General features: G+C 54.1%; 1 pseudogene; it reads right to left on the bottom strand.

The window, feature by feature from the left end:
• Positions 1-7392: 7392 nt before the first annotated feature.
• Positions 7393-9372, bottom strand: LOC128073554 (AT-rich interactive domain-containing protein 5A-like; annotated as a pseudogene).
• Between the last annotated feature and the right edge of the window lie 833 nt (positions 9373-10205).

Below are 10205 nucleotides of genomic sequence, written 5' to 3'. Positions count from 1 at the left end.
CCCATGCTGCCCTGGAGGCGGGCGTGGGGAGCTGGGGGGCTGTGACACGGCGCAAATGACTGCAGGCAGAGGGACGTAGCAAATGGAATGCAAAGCTTTTAATAACCTATCCTAGAGTACAACGACAACAGTAATCCTAAAATTGCAGTCCCACCACAGCTGAGCAGCCAGACAACGTCCCATCGCACTGCTGTGCTGACTCTGGAGGACGGCTCGGTTGTGGAGGGGAGAGATGGGGCCGCTGGCGGAGCCCCTGGAACGCTGCCGCTGCTGCCTGGTGCTGCGGGCCGGCGAGGAGCGCAGGGTTACGGGTAGCCGTACTGGTCGGCGATGGCCATGTCTATCTCCCGCTGCACCAGGAACTGCACGGGGCCGATCTTCATCTGCTGGGCCGCCCGCTGCCGCTCTTCCTGGGCCAGCTTCTTCATGCGCTCCCTCTCGGGCCGCTGCTCGGCTGTGATGGGCAGCGACTCCTCCATCACTACGGGTATCACACCGCCACCCGCCTGCGGCCCCACGCAGGGCACAGAGTCCACGGGGCGCCGGGGCCGCGGCTGCTGCTGGGGCAGCGCTGGTGGTGGTGGTGGTGGCGGTGGGTCCCTCCGCAGCTCCGAGCTCCTCTGCGGGGACGGGCGCGGGCAGCTCGGCGGCGCCTCCTTGGCAGCGCCCTCCTCCTGCACCGTGCTGCCTGGAGCTGTCGGTTCTGCCTTGACCGCGTGGCTGCCTTGGGGCTGGAGGGCAGCAGGGCCAGCGGTGGCTGAGGGCTGGGGCTGCACAGAGGGTGGCTGGCGCACCGGGCCCACCGCAGTCACCCTCTGCCCCAGCGGGTGCACGGCCTGGATGCAGTCCTGCAGGTGTTTGCGCAGCTCGCTGGCAGTGCCCGCTTGGCTGCCGCTGGCACCTGTGGGGGAAAAGGGGACCTGGGGGCACTTGCTGACAGAAGCCATGGCAGTCAGACCCCAGCTGCAGCCAGTGATGGGCAGGCAGTTCTTGCAGCCAGCTGATTTCCAAGCATTGCCTTCCTCAAGAGACAACATTGCATGGCAGAAGAAAGCTGGGAAAATGCTTCTTCCTCATGGTTTTTCCCTTGTTGATGCTTTCTGTAGGTTCCTCTCCAAAAGGAGAACTCAGGAATCCAGGCAGCTGAAGATCGCAGTGCTGCAGGCGATGTTAAGTAAGCATCCATGTGGAGTGCAGGAAGGGGCAGTGAGAAGTGAACCATCAGTTGTGTTTGGGCTGTCAAAGCAGCATCTTTCTGTTTGCTGGGGGGACATGGGCTGACTGGACAATACTTGTGCTGCCTGCTGGTGTCTGTGAAATCAACACACGATCTGTTGTCGTAGGGACAAAAGCTGTGCATCTGTGGAACGGTGCGGGGCAAGGGGGGAAACGTAAAGCCTCCGCAGGTAAGAAGCTCCTGTGAGCTGCGGTGTGGGCACTGCCTGTAAACAGGGCTGCACGAAGGGCTGCGTGTGGTGGAGGGGAGAGGAAGGGACTGCAGTTCTGTGCTGACTGCAGAAGTGGCACAAGGCTGTAGCAGCAGAAAAGCAAATTGACAAAACTGCTGCTGAAGACCAGAAGTTTGTGGTTGGCAGTGCTGAAATCTTCCTGCAAAGAGATGCTCTTCACGTCTTTCTTGTCTCCTTTCTGTCAGAAGCTGATGCCAGCGGCCTTCCCCTGAAGCGCAGCCATGTGGAAAGCCAGGAGTGTGGCACAGCACCCAAGAGAGGTACAGACACACAGCAGGCAGCTGGGTTTGGTGCACTGTCTTTCTAGTTAGGCTTCCTGCCTGTTCTTTCCTGGGACTGTTCTCATTGCGTGTTGCTCCCAGGTCCAACGGTGCCCTTCTGAATGGCTGTATCCAGGGAAAATGGGTTCTTGTTCAGATTGCAGCCCACGTTTCAGTGAGGATGACGAAAAGGCATTCCTCCCCTGGGAAATTGCTGCCGGGCCCCCACCTTCATGTCAGACCTTCAAAAGGAAGCAGAGCGCAGACTTCATAGGGTGCAACTTGTGCCTCCCTGCTCCGTGGGTTGCTTGGTGTGCCATGCCCAGCAGGTGCTTCAGCAAACCGCGCTGAAGTCACGGCAGAGAGCCAGGTGCTCAGCTGGGGAGCCTGACAGAGTAGACACATTACAGTCTCACATCACGGGTAGAAGCTGGAGAGCTCTCGTGGCACAAAGCTCAGGGCTGCAGAAATTAAGGGTGCCTCTAAGCTTTAGAACAGCTGCTCCAGCTGTCGGCCACTTGCACTGCTGGACGCTGTGCCCACAGCTCATCCTGCTTTGGGCAAAGCCTGCTGGGTGAACTCCAAACCAAGGTCCCAGCCACGCTAATCCAGCTGGTTGGTCTGAAAGGGCTCAGAGGCCACGCATGGGATCCTTTCTGCTGCCGGTTCTCTCCGGGCAAGAAGCTCCACTCTCAGAGCAGCAGCCAAGAGCCAGAAGGCAGAAAAAGCTGCCAGTCCCCATGGATGTGGCTGTCTGCAAAGACAACAGCTGCCTGCTCTTCAGCAGGGTGACGCTCACCCAGCAAAGCCCTCACCCAGCAGATGCCTTTCCTTACGCTCACAACTGTCTCACATTTGTGCAGCCCTTGGCACTGCATTTCCAATCCAAGCTCACATAGATCTCAACCATTCCTTCTGTGTCAGTCTACTTGGATCCCCAGTTAGGGCTGCAGCTCAAGAGCTCAACACAACAGGAGTAGCACAGCACGCAACTGGAAAACACATCTCCAGGCTGAGAAGAGCCAACGTCTGACCTTGGGCACAACTCACCAAGAGCCAGGCCTTGCAAACTTGGCTGATCTGAGCATGCGAGAGGGGGCTGGCAATCAGACCAGCAGTGTCCATTTCCATTGCAGCTCCGTGTGGAGAAGAACGCCAAACAGTAACGGGTGTGAATGAGTTCATTCCCAAGCTGCACAAGGAGTTTGTTCTTGATTTAAAAAAGCATGCATTCCAAGTCAAAAAGGGAACAGCAGGAGTTGCTCTCAATGGAAGACGTTCCTATTCCCACCCCTCATCCTCCTACCACAGCTTTCCTTGCCTCACCCCTCGCCCCAGCTCCTGGAAAATGCCCGCAGACTGAAAGTCAGCTCTCCAATCCATAGACTCCTTTCCCATTGCTCCATTACAAGAAGACTTCAGACTTGTTTCATGCACTCCAACTGACCGAGCAGTGGTACCACAATCACTCACAACACACGGAGGCCACTCTCAAAAGCTTCTAACAACTCCTGCCCCAAGACCAACATCTCCACAGCCATCCTTCTCACGGGAGCAGGAAACAAATGCACAGCACAGGCTTTCTGAACTGCTATATCAGCAGCATTTCTGGTGGTAGAAAGGCACAGCAAATAGTCCACCAGAGACATTCTGGCACATCTCCCATGAAAAACAGCATGATTCAAACACCTGGGTTTCTAAAGATGAAAAACATCCAGTAAGCAGCAACGAGAGGCTCTGTCTTTCAATCTTTCCGAAGGGAGAAGTGTTCATGCCCACTTTTCCTGACCACACCAACACGGCCCCAGCTGTCAGAGCCCTTCTGCCATAGCACAAGCAGACTGCACGCACATTGAAGAGCGCGCACAGCCCCTCCTGAGCTCCTGGAGCCACGGCTCCCCTTCAGAGCTCCACAGCTTACCGGTGTTTCACACTGATGCAGCCTCACTAAAGCTTCCTAGGTGTCAAAGAAGGCCTGCAGAAGGCAAGAGGCGGCAGCCAGAGGACAGGACATTCTCCATTTATTATCCTTTCGTTGCAATAATCTGACTTAGCCTAACTCTCCTGGGTATTTCTCAATTATCACATCTGTGCATTCATTGATTATACGTTAGGTTACATTATAATGTACGTGCTGGAAACCGTCTCCATATTAAGCCACATCATCATCTGTTTTCCACTAATTTTTGTTCTTTGCAGTAGGCATCATAGGTGAGACTGACCTGGAAAGTGAACGTGTGACGACTTGGAAAATCAACCCACTGCTGGGGAGAAAACTGCAGGACGCCCTCTGCAGGTTCCTTCCCCATCCGCCTGGGGCAGTGGCAGCAGAGCTGAAGATGAGAGTCCAGCAGGCACTCAGACAGCAGTGAAAATCCAAGCCGTGAAAGTAAGAATGAAGTCTTTGCAGAAGTTTGTGCCACTGAATTCAGAGAACTGTTCTCAAACCTCGAAGACATGACTGTCTTCATTGGCGAGGAATCAAACGTGCAGCAGAGGAAACACTCTCTGGCTCCTTTCCCTGTGCCCCAGGTCTGTTCTGACATGGCAGCGAGGCGCAGATCTTGTGTTTCTCAGGGGGAGAAAGGAGTGACAGCTGAATCCAAACCTCGAGTCGGCTTGGGCTGGTCAAATCCCTCCTACAGTGTAGGTACGAATGAATGGATTTCAGGGAGAGATTTCAAAGAAAACCAGCGTGTTTGATGGAATGATTCAACTTCAAGGCTGTATCAGTCACTTCAGTCACCTGTTGTGCAACACCAGAGATGAAAACAAAACCCCACCTGCAGGGCAAAATCGGGATTCAGTAAAAATTGAACGGGTTTTGGAGCCATTTCAACATTTTTCCCTTGATTTTTCCAGCTCAGGGAATGAGAAGAAGCTGTAAAGGAGCTGGAAGCCTCTCTGGATCAACTAGAAGAGGTGCAGTGACGTAGGGATGCTGATGGCCTGAAGTGCCATTTGACTCGGTGTTTGTTATCCGGAGCCATCGTGCGTTTGCCAGCTTCAGTGCTTCTCTCTTTAAAGCACTCGCAGTACAGAATTGGAAGTTTGTCAGATGGCTTTAAGAGTGAAGCTGACAGGAGCTGCCAGTGCTGCTGGAGCCCTGTTGTGTGCAGCTGTCTGCGATGGGTGCATCGAGCAGCACTGAACATCTGCAGCTTTTCCTTCAGACACGCAGACATCCCCCTGCCTTCTGCCTTCTTCCTGTGCTTTGCTGTTATTTCCTAGGATCCTGCAAGCTTTCTCTGTTGGTTTTATTTTGTCTTTGCTTTGCTTTGCGATTTTTTCCTTTGCTCTGCTGTCTAAGAAGCGTTGAATCCCAGCCTGAAGCACTGATGGAGCAGCTGAGGAAAAGACCCGGTCAGCCCTGGAGCGCCGCTGAAGGCAATGGAGCTCCGTGGCCGGAAGGGGCGCAGCCTGGCTGCCCCTCCTGGAGCTCAGTTCAGGGCTGGCTGGGAGCAGGGAAGGGTTTCTTTCTGGAAGGTTCTCTGCTGCGGAGTTGGTTCTGTGGGTGAATCCTTGGCGATGGTGAGCAGTGCTTTTCCTGCCTCTGTCATATCCTGCCATTGCACCGGTGTTGCTGCCGCTCTGTGTGCGATGGGCCGCTGCGGGCTGGGGGGGGCCGTCGGCCCCGGGCCGCTTGGTGCAGGAGCAGCTGCTGATGGCAGCCATGAAGTCCACGTTAATGGGCTGAGGCATCTCCTGGTGAGGTGTCAGAGCCGGCAGTAACCATGGCTGTTGTGAAAAGCAGAGAAAACTGAACGTGCTGAATCGTTACAGCTTATGCAGAAGTTGTGAATATGCTCTGACGTGTTTCCTTTAGTGGTAAGCTGTGTTTTGCACTGCGATGGCCCTGCCTCTGATCTGCAGCACTGCATCTCTTGGGAGCCTCGTGTGCCTGTTTCCATGAAGCTTCCTTTCTGTCCCTCTGCAGAAGCAGCGCTGGGTGCTTTGTGGAGGATCTTGCAGGAGGCTGTCAGAAAGCTGGCTGTGATTTTCCTCCCGTGAAGGGACGCAGTGGGAATGGACGTCATTGCCACCAAGCAGAAGTGAGCTGCTGATGTCGTGACAGATACAATCTTGGTTATGGATTGTGAGCAGTTGCGGTGCGATAGGGGACTGAAGTAACTGTGTGGGAGTTCAGGGAAGAGCCACGAGAAGCGAAATGGCAGTTTGTGTTCTGGCTGTCCAAATGGTGGAGCTTTATTGCAGTGCAAGGTGTGTGCTTGGTGTAGGCAGGCCCCGGGTTGATCTCTGTAAGCAGGCCCCCTCTCAGCTTGGTCTTTGCTTGCTGTGCTGTGCCTCCCTGCCTGCTCCCTGTGCTTCCTGCACCTGATAGCAGTGGCTGTGGCCAGGCTCCCCAGGGCTGTGGGCCTGGTCCTGAGCTGCTGCCGCTTAAAGACCATTTGTGTTTGGGTTGTCCTTCCTGGAGCATCGGGTTGGACTTGGCGATTCCTTGTGGATCCCTTACAATTTGAGATTCTATGATCTTGATGGTTTACCTGGAAAATACCAGATGATTTTTTATCCCCTCGTGTTTTCTTGGCAGTTAAACTTGTGGTTTCACTTGTAAATGTGAGAGTGGAGTTGGATAAGGGGAGGGTAAATTGCTTCTTTACTTGCTGTTCTGCCAGGTGGGTCTGTGTATTTAGTGCCCAAGTTGTGGTAGCTCTGTAACCAGGGATGTTCCTAATGGTTGTGAAAAGACTCTGCTGCCAGCACAGAATTTGTCCACAGGGCTGCCTGCTGGATTCAGTTCTGTAGACTGATTACCTGCTTTTTGAGATGGTTCTGTTCTGTTCATTTTTTCCAAGACGTCAGGTTTTGAGGTCGCTGAGATGTACGGATTAATCAATCCCTTGCATCACGTTTGAGCTTGAAGCAGTTGAATCGTCCCCCACAGCACTGTGAAATCAAACCTTACAATGGCTTTGGGATCGCAGCTCTGCGCTGGGCTGTGCCACCAAAACGTGTTGGCGTTTGATGCTCTCGGTGGATTTTATTCTTTAAGCGAGCACTGGGAACCAGTGGAGTAATGCCTTTCTGCAGTGCGCACTGGAGGATGCAGAACTGGCTGGGTCTGCGATGCTTTATGAAGCTGGTCTGACCTATTTCAGCAGCAGGGGAACTCTTCTCACCTGGTCTAACCCTTAGAGCAGCGAGGAGTGACCGGTGCTACCTGGGGGTAAGTCTTTTTTTCTACTTTCTATCCCAAGTCCTTTCCTTTCCATGGAGACAGCAGAAGTGTTCCTTCAGAGCTGATTGACCCCTGCACCTGCTGTGTTTCGTTTCACTTTTTGTGGATGAGTGAGAGCCCCTTTAGGGATGAGCATCTCCTTGCTCCTCCCATTTTACAGCTCATAGCAAGGTGCTCAAGACACCCCACAGTTGTGGGGAGCAGCTGGCACAAGAGAAATAAATCCTGAGGCTGCAGCAAAGCTTTTGGGTCATTTGCAGTGGCTCAGTGGGAGCTTGCAGAGGCAAAAAGCAGCTGGAGATGTGCTCTGCAGTTCTGTGCTGGTTTGCAGATTCCTCAGGAGTGGTCCTGGGTCATCTGGCTTCCACCAAGAGCGTTCCTCTTCTCTCCACAGATCACATCCAGGTGCTGTCTGTCTGTCTGTCTGTGGTGGGTTCCAGAGCAAGGAGGCCTCTCCATGCCATCACTGCACATTGATTTCAGCCTGCGGCACCCACACTGGGACACATGGATGCTCCGGGAAACAGCTGTGAACCCTGGGGCTGGAATGAAGATGCCAGAAACAATGTAGAAAAAAAAAACAGAGGTAAGTCTCAGTTTGTGCAGGAAACTCTGAGGAAACACAGCTGCTAAGGTGAAGCTGTTTTTCCCCTGCAACCTGGCCCTAATTCCAGGAATCAAGCATACCCCACACACCTTCAGCTGGGACCAGTGAGGTTTGTTTTGGATGCTGCTCTCCAGCACCCATTTCGGAGCAGCCAGCGTGCTTCCCATGGATGCTTGCTGCTGTCCCGAGCCCTTTATAACCTCAGTAGCCCCTGCTAGAAGGCAGCATAGTGCAGAACTGAAATGGCGTGGTTTTGTGGGAGGGAGCAGGGGCTTTGTACCAGGGAGCTGCAGGGCATCCTGGGCACAGCATGGCAAGATGGGAACATCCACTGCGTGTCTGTGTTGGCTCTACAAAACTGCACGGGGGCACAGCATCTCTAGCAAGAAAACCTCTGCAACTCATTCTGCTCCTGTATCTTTTTTCAGAAATGACACGGTCCAGCTCATTGTGGCCGTGGGACACAGCGGCTCTGACAGCATCCCAGTGCTGCGGCATCCCGCTGCTGCCTCTCTGAGGGGCCAGGGCTGATGCAGAGCAAGGCAGCAGCTTGGCGCTGCAGTGGGAAGTGGAGGTGTGTGGAGTGCTGTAGGTGTGCTGGCTGTGCCATGTGGCTGTGGGGTAGAGCTGGTGCTGCAGTGAGCCCCTGTGGGATGGTGGTGGTGCCAGGGGTTGGAGGGCTGTGCAAGCTGGCTGTCGCAGGGCTGGGGAAAGCAGGAATAATGGAGATAATGGAGAGAGATGGCTTTGGTGGGGCTGCCTGATTTTTCAGGTGCTCTGGAGGGTTGCTGAAGTTCATCAGGAAATACAGCATCTCTCCCTTATAAATGTTTTGGGCTGAGGCACTGGGGTGAGTGGAATGGCACAGCTGGGTCTGGGAGCGATGGCTTTGGGTTTGGCCAGTCCTTGGTGGCCCTGTGTCAGTGGGCTGAAGCCGGCCCCAGGGGACACCCAGCAGGCTTTGACAGCAGCAGAGGTGGCTGCCTGCGGGCTCTCCCTGCTCCACGCTTTGGTTCGCAGGTCTTGGGCTGCTCCCAGTCGTCCTCCGTGTCCTCGGGTTGTGGTTCCCAGAAATCCTTCAAGTTGGAGAAGCATCCCCCAAAGGGGTGGCAGCTGATGTGTTTCAGCACCTTATGGCAGCATGCGTGAAAGCAGCCGGTGAAGGGCCCTCATCCTCCGCTCTTGGGTGAGGCTGTGTGTCCTCCCAGGGGAGCACTGCGATGGGTCCTGCCTCACTCCAGCTCCCCTGGATGCGTCCTTCAATCCTTGTGTCTCCGGGCTCCTGTGCTCCTTGAAGTGGGGGTTGGCTGCCAGCCGGCTGGGCTCTGGGTTGGGGTGAGTGCTGCTCGCCGCCCCATTGCCCTCCAGGCAGTGCTGTTAGTGGCAGGACTCTGCCTCGCTCACCTGGGCCAGCAGCTTCTTCTTGGCCAGCAGAGACACGATGGGGTGGTTGCCTTAGGAGTAAAAGCTGGACAAGAGGCACTTGCAGGCTTCAGTGTGGGCGCAGCGAGTGCCGGGCCACCCCCCCGAGGGGCTGTGCCGGGGCCGTGGGGCACATGGCTCCACTGGCCAGCCTTGCTTGTGGGCCTCTGTTTGGTCTTCCTGGGTGGGGAATGCAGCCATCAGGAGGTACCCGGAGAGGCAAATCTGCTCAATCCATCTTTAAGATGGGGAAGAAGAGTGTACATATCTGAGAATACCTCAGTGGTGTGGAAATGTCAGCACTGATGGATGTCTGTGATGGAAACTTGTGTGGGAGCAATAATTCAGTAATAACATAGGTCAGATCCTTACGCTGACGTTGGGTACCTTACAAGAGCCATGTTGTGATGCCATGTTTGACAGTTTGCTCTGCATGATGTGGATGGTGGAGCTGTATGTGATCCATTTCCAGTTGTGAACAGGATTGCTCTAAGAGCTGCAGTGAGATGCGTGTGGGCTGACTGTAAGCTGAAACGTGATTGCCTCTGAATATCAGTGTGTGGGGGAGGATTTTGTTTTTAATTCTGCAATTTCATCCTTGTCCTACAGCAGCTCTGAAGAGGCCCTTGTTTTCTCAAACCCTGCTTTGCTGCTAATTGAGGCTGGTGGCGAGTGCTGTGCTTTGGGCCCTTTGCTTTTAGTTTCTGTGGCCTGTGTACCCTGAAGGTGCTTTCTTTCACGTTTTTTTTTTGTTTGCCAGCCACCTTTTTGGTAGATAAGATTTATTAGGGATGTTGTTGCTTTCCTGTAGTGGCCATATGTAGGTGCTGGACCAGGGGAGGTTATCAGAAAAGGGAAGGACTTGCTGCACTAATTGAATTGTAGCCTTTTAGACAAATGGAAGTGATGGTGATGATAGTGTGCTGTGTAGCTGGAGGACTTCCTCAGCAATAATCTGGGACCTGATCCTCAGTTCCCAATTTGAGCTTCTCCATCTGTTTCTACCCATATTGGAGCAGACCTGTATCTTGGAGGCAAGATCTGGGCAGTGAAAAGCTTAGTCTTGAGGGATATGGACTGGCCATGTTAGTGTATGAAATGTTCAGGCGTGGAAGGGAACAGCCAGTTTACAGCTGAGTAGTTTGCCTTTCCTCTGAAATTCCTGCCCCTGGTTTCTGTGAGCACTGCTGCCCACTGCTTGCAGTGAGACTCAGCACTGGGTTTGGGGGGCCTGGTGCTGAGCGAGG

This window comes from Tympanuchus pallidicinctus, unplaced genomic scaffold, assembly GCF_026119805.1.
Source record: "Tympanuchus pallidicinctus isolate F22 unplaced genomic scaffold, pur_lepc_1.0 scaffold105, whole genome shotgun sequence".
NCBI lineage: Eukaryota > Metazoa > Chordata > Aves > Galliformes > Phasianidae > Tympanuchus > Tympanuchus pallidicinctus.
Note: the sequence above shows the minus strand (reverse complement) of the source record. Positions and strands in the feature narration are given on the sequence as shown.